We start from the raw sequence: 6,490 nt of genomic DNA, 5'->3' as shown, positions 1-6,490 counted from the left end.
AAAAATGGAAGAATATACCAAGAAAAAAACGATAATGAACTTTACATGGACCGGAAAGAGTCCTTGGATATAAGCAAAGCACTGCGTAAAAGAAGAACAAAGTTGGAGGCCTTTCACTCTGATTTCAAAATTTACTACATGGCTACAGTGGTCAAAACATTCTGGTATTGGTACAATGAAAGAAACATAGACCAATGGAACAGAATTGAGAACCCAGATGTTAATCCATATGCATACAGTCAATTGATCTTTGAGAAAGGGCTAAAATACATTGAATGGGGAAAATATAATCTCTTCAACAACTGGTATTGGCAAAATTGAAAATCGTTATGTAAAGAATGAAGCAAGACCTTTACCTCACACTATATACAAAAGCTAATTCAACATGGATTAAAAACCTAAATGTAAATCCCAGAACCATAAAGGTCATCAATGAAAAAATGGTAACAATTTTAAGGGCTCTAATACAAAGAACACATATACTATCAAGCATTGCAAAAATTGTACAGACAATAGAAGACAAAATAGGTATCTGGGACATACTAAAAATTAGATATTTATGATCATCAAAAGATTTCACCAAAAGTGTAAAAAGGGAACTCCAGAATGGGGAATAATTTTTTGCAACAACATATCAGAAAAGGGACTAATATCTATAATCTATAGGAAACTATATCACCTCTACAAGAAAAGACAAATAACCTAATTTTAAAAATGGACCCAGCACATGAACAGACACTTCATCAAAGAAAAGATTCCGGCAGCCAACAAACACAGGAAGAAATATTCACGATCACTAGCTATTAGAGGGATGCAAATGAAAACAACAATGAGATATTATCTCACACTAGCTTCAAAAAAGCAGAGGACAATGGTGGCAAGGGTGTGAAGAGGACATTCTTAAAGTGCTGGTTTACAATGGTTCAGCCACTCTGGAAAATGGTATGGCACTTCTTCGGAAACTTAGAAATTGCTGAATCAATTTCTCTACTTGGTATATATCCACAAGAAATTTGAGCAAGAACATGACTGAATATATGCACACCAATGTTTACCAGAAAGAATTTTACCTGTGCTTTATTGACTACAAAAAGGTTTTCGATTGTGTGGGTCATGAAAAGCTATGGACAATATTGTAAAGTCTGAGTATTCCAGAACACTTAATTGTGTTCATAAGAAACATATATACAGATCAAGAGGCAGTTGTTCGAACAGAACAAGGTAACTCCGAATGGTTTAAATTTAAGAAAGGTGTGCAACAGAGTTCTATTCTTTCACCATTCTTACTCAACCTGTTGTTGTTGTTTTTTTAAAATTTACCCAGAGAATCCTTCAATAACGAAAGCTGAGGCTTGAATTTTTTTTTCACTTCCTTCAGCTTGAGAAATGCTGATCATGTTCTTCCCTTTTGGTCTTCTAACTCCAGCTTTTTGCACATTTCCTTGTAATATTTGACTTTGGCTTCTCGAGGTGACTTTTGAAATTTTCTGCTCAGCCCTTGTACCTCCTCATTTCTGCCATTTGCTTTAGCTTCTCTATGCTGGAGAGCAAGTTTCAGAGTTTCTTCCGACATCCATTTTGATCTTTTCTCTTCTTTCTTGTCTTCTTAATAACTTTTTGCTTTCTTCCTGTATGATATTCTTGATGTCATCACACAACTCTTCTGGTCTTCGGTCTTTAATGTCTAATGTAACAAATCTGTTCCTCAGACGATCTCTAAATTCAGGTGGGACATATTCAACATCATATTTTGGCTCTCATGAACTTGTTCTTTTTCTACAGCTTCGGTCTCAATTTGCATATGAGTAATTGATGTTCCACAATCTGTTCCACAATCTGCCCCTGGGCTTGTTTTTGTTTTTCCACTGTTTCTTTACACAGGTACAGTGAATTTGATTTCTGTGTATTCCATCTGGTGAGGTCCATGTGTATAATCGTCTCTTATGCTGTCTAAAGAAGGTATTTGAAATGAACAAAACATTGGTTTTGCAGAATTCTATCATGCAATCGCCAGTATAATTTCTATCATGAAAACCATAATTTTCAACCATCGATCCTCTTTGTTTACAACCTTTGCATTCCAATTGCCAGTGATTATCAATATATCTTGATTGCATGATTGATCAATATCAGATTGAAGAAGTTGGTAGAATTCTTCTATTTCATCCTCACTGGCTTTAGTGGTTGGTGCGTAAATTTGAATAATAGTGGTATTAACTGGTCTTCCTTGTAGGCACATGGATATTATTTTGAGCTGCTTACATCCATGAGTATAGGTCAAGTTTATCAAATTGTAGCATTTACCTTCATTTCCTTCATCAAAAGCATTTTTTCTTTATCGTCCTCTACTCGAGTTCTGATTATAAAGTCATCAAGGCTAGGTCAAATGGGCACTATGTGCAAGTTTGGGTGTTCTTGTGCATCTCCCCTCACTTCATATTAGCTGGATGCTTCATTCTCAGCTCTAACGCTCCATGGCTATGTCTTTGTCCATGGGCTCAGTTGTCCCCAGGTCTCACCACACTTCGGACCAACCAGCCCTTCCTCTTCTCTCTCTCATCTCCAGGTCAATGGGAGTCAATGGACAATGGTTGAACTCAACCTATTTCTTCATTGCTGCTTTTCCCCCACTTCCACTCACCAATGTGGTCACCAACAAGCTTACATGCCAGCTCATATGTTCCCTTTGAGTTTCAGTCTTAGAGGGAGGTTTGTCCTGAAGGGATTTGATTGCTTGCCTTGATGGCTTCTGGATGAACAACTTGCTTATTCTTGTAGTAGCCAATCATATTGCCATTATTTTGGGGGGGGGGCGGGTTTGAAGATATATCTTCTGTTGCTCTAGCTGTTCCAGGTTGGTCTGCTTGTCCTTTCTAGTGGGAATGTCTCATCTCATCAGGTTCTGGATGGGAATCAGTATTCTACTTAGGGCCCTATACACTGTAAAGGCTCCACAAGAGACCTATTTCACTGAAAAAGTTCTAGAACCCCTTTTAGGTATTCCAATTAGTTATAGGCTGAAGACAGGCTTACAAGCTTTCTGTAATCCCTTCCAATATTCCCTTCTATGCCACTCAAGTGTTTATTTTACAATAGTAGGAAAGGGAAACCAATATTCCTAAAACAGTCAAGCATCTTAGCATTATTTCCCTTCTTCAGCCTTTGCCTTGAAGAAGGTACTTCTTGAAAGAAAGATCAGCAGGATTTAAAAAAGCAGATTGTTTGGCTGTTACAAGAATGAGCAAGCTGTTTGCCTGGGAGATATCAAGGCAAGATAAGTTAGTCCATCAGGGGAAACCCCTTTCCAAGACTGAAATTCAAAGGGAACACATGAACAGACTTATAAACTAGCTGGTAACCATCTTGGTTCACTTGTGAGTGAAAGTGGGAGAAATACAGCAATGAAGACATGGGCTGAGTTCAACTATGTTCCGTAGACACCTGTCAACCTTGAGGTGAGCGAGAGAAGATGAAACGCAGGCTGGACCGAAGTTTAGGGAGAATTGGGAACTCCCAAACCCATGAACACTGACCTAGCCACCAGGTGCTAGAGCTGAGACTGAAGTGGCTAGCTGATCTGAAGTGGGGGGAGGCAAGCAAGAATGCCGAAAACTGCAGCTAGTACCCATTTTACCTAGCTTGGATGGCTTGATGATCAGAACTAGGCTAGAGGAAGATAAAGAAATTTGATGCAAGAAGCAAGTATAAATTACTATAATTTGATGAACTGGAATCTTACTTATGGATGTAGTTGCTCAAAATTCCAACCTAGAGTGAAGGATTCTTCATACCATGGATCAAGCCTGTTCCCACAGTACACAGGTTTGATATGGACATGCAACTTAGACATTGGCTACCAAAAATAGGGCTTTAAAGCCTATAAAGAGGTCCTGGTGTGGTGCTGTGTGTTAATGCACTGGACTGAAAAGTTGGTTTGAACCACAAGGTCAGAGGTTCAATCTTACCAGCCACTCCACAGAAACCCTGTCAAGGAACCAACTAGATGGTACTTAACATCAACATAAAGGCACAAAGTAGCTGACTTACAAGCTTTCAAGAGTATGCTTAATTTCAGAATGAGGGGGATAATGTAGACTGCCCACTGAATAGTTTTCCTCTTGTCCAGGTGGGTCTAGTGAAAGGAGATGGGGGAGAATGGGGATAGGATTCTTTTGATTCAATAGGGAGTTACTGTTACCATGATTCGATGTCACAACTGTAAAGGTGAAAGATGTGAAACAAAAACAGGGGAGTAGTTAATCTTTCATTCCAGGAACAGAGGACCCTTGGACCATCAAGAGGGAAGAATGTGGATTCCTAACCAGAAAATCAGGGACACTAGAGACCGAAGCAGAGGCAATGGCATAGAGAGATAGAGCAGCTGAGGACTCTAGACCCATGCAATGAGAAAGGCTGTGTCCCTGCAGGCAGGAAGCTGGCTTGCAAACTGTGCCCTTTGGTCACTTGAATATACAATTTCTGTGTGATTTATGTACATAAAAAAAAGACAAGAAAAAATAGAAGTAAATACTGGTAACCAATAGTGTATGCATTGCAATGGAAAGAAATATAATCGATTGAGTATAAAACTAATGATCTGCCCTGTAAACTATCACTCAATTCACAAAAAGAGCTTTAGAAAATAAAATAAATAAAAATAAACAATAAAATAATGTATCTGTTTAAAATTTTTAAAAGAAAGAAAAAGAGACACAGTAGGAAGATTTGTTATGGGGCACTTTGTTCTTCATCATGAATAGCTGAAAGTCCAGAGAGTCTATAGACAGTTGATAGACAAAGAAATCGCAGTTTGCATATATTACTTAAAAGTACAGTCACAATTTTCCTCATATAGCTTTTTTATCTATAAGGCCTTGCTTACAATATTCATCATACAAGTCTTATTTATCTCACAAACGCTATACCAATGTCACATTTTTCCAATCCATCTCAAAAGAATGATAAATCTGTTTCTCCCAGCCCTTAGTTTCTTAGTTACTTCATCTATTATATTTGAACTTGAATTATCATGACTGGTGTACTTTTACTATGATTAAAATATGAACCTTCTAACAGTAGAAATGTCATCTTCTTCATCCTTTATAGCTTAGGAGCAGGCACAAGCTATCTTTGGTCTGCTTGTTGTTGTTGTCATTAAGTGCCATGGAGTTGGTTCTAACTCATAGCAACCATATGCAAGGTTTTAGAGGCTTTTAAAAATCTTTTCAGGAGGCCAGACAGCCAGATGACACGGGTGAGTGAGGCTCCAGGTTCGGGGGAGGTAAACTCAAGAAAGAAACCTTCCTGTGGCGAACCCACACCCTTACAGCCTCCATAAGTCTCAGTACTTCAAAATCTTAAACTAGCTTTTTTTTAAAAAAAAATCACCGTACTGAGGAACTACTGGTTTTTTAAACTTGTACCCACCACTGCGTGCAGCACAGCCCCAACTTCTTAGAGCTTGGGGGGCTGGGCTGGAACCAACTCGCACCAAAAGCAGTGCTTTCAGTAATTATTGAACAAGGGGAGCCACTGGAGACAAGGGGAAGAGAAAGTCAGGGTCATTTGCCCCACCATGTAATTTCGGCGCATGCAGTGGGCAGAGAGTAATCAGTCAACAAAGAGAGAAGGAAAAAAAAAAAAAAGGGAAAAAAAAATGGCGACTGTGTGACGTCATTGGGCAAGGACTGTGTCCTCCCAGCCAAGTGGCCTCTCACCTGCCCCATTACCCCCTCGCTACCCACACCCCCACCTTCCCGGACCTGGACCTGACTGGACCACTAGCACACACCAGAGCATGCCCTAACCTTTGGAGCATGCACACACCCCGCTGACCCCACCAATGCGCCATAACAAGCTAGAGCCCTGCTCGGGCCGCCCAAACCCCCCACCCCCCCACAACCCCCCACTCCCCGCACTGCTTACAGGACCTCGCACAAGCACCACCCTGCCCACGGGACCCACCGATAGCCCAGCACCGCCTGACTGATCGCTAAACCCAGCCCACCAGGCCCACCAGGCTCCCCCACGGGATTGTTCCCTCTGCCTCAGACAGCGCGCACGTACCCCACTGACCCCTCCCACATGCCATAACAAGCTAGAGGCCCACCCAGCCTCCCAAAACACCTGTGGGACCCACCCTGCTACAAAGCTTATTGAACTGCAAGGGCGGTGATTCATGCCCACCAGCCAATGCTCAGGAAACCGCGCACTCAGCCCAGGCTGAGACATGGATGTGCACCTATCTGGGTCTGCCTTTTTGCGCTGGTCTAGCAGGAGTCCTGGAATAGCTCTGAGGGTTGAGATGGCACACTACAGAGCCTTATAAACTGCAAGATCGGTGGTTCAAGCTCACCAACTGCTCCTCAGAAACCTTATACAGGGTCATTACGGGTCGCAATTGACTCGACAATGCTTAACAACCAGGAGAGGAGGGCAGAGTGACCGAAAGAGAGTTAGGACATTAAAGGCATACCTACATTAAGCCACT

The 6,490-nt window shown here is 41.2% G+C and overlaps 1 protein-coding gene across 1 annotated transcript in view; it reads right to left on the bottom strand.

Moving 5' to 3' along the window:
* GPR98 (G protein-coupled receptor 98) overlaps positions 1–6,490 on the bottom strand; it is a 962,819-nt gene that overhangs the window by 932,478 nt on the left and 23,851 nt on the right. The gene's annotated exons all lie outside the window — the stretch shown is intronic.

Source organism: Chrysochloris asiatica, unplaced genomic scaffold (genome assembly GCF_000296735.1).
Source record: "Chrysochloris asiatica unplaced genomic scaffold, ChrAsi1.0 scaffold00336, whole genome shotgun sequence".
NCBI classification, from domain to species: Eukaryota; Metazoa; Chordata; class Mammalia; order Afrosoricida; family Chrysochloridae; genus Chrysochloris; species Chrysochloris asiatica.
Note: the sequence above shows the minus strand (reverse complement) of the source record. Positions and strands in the feature narration are given on the sequence as shown.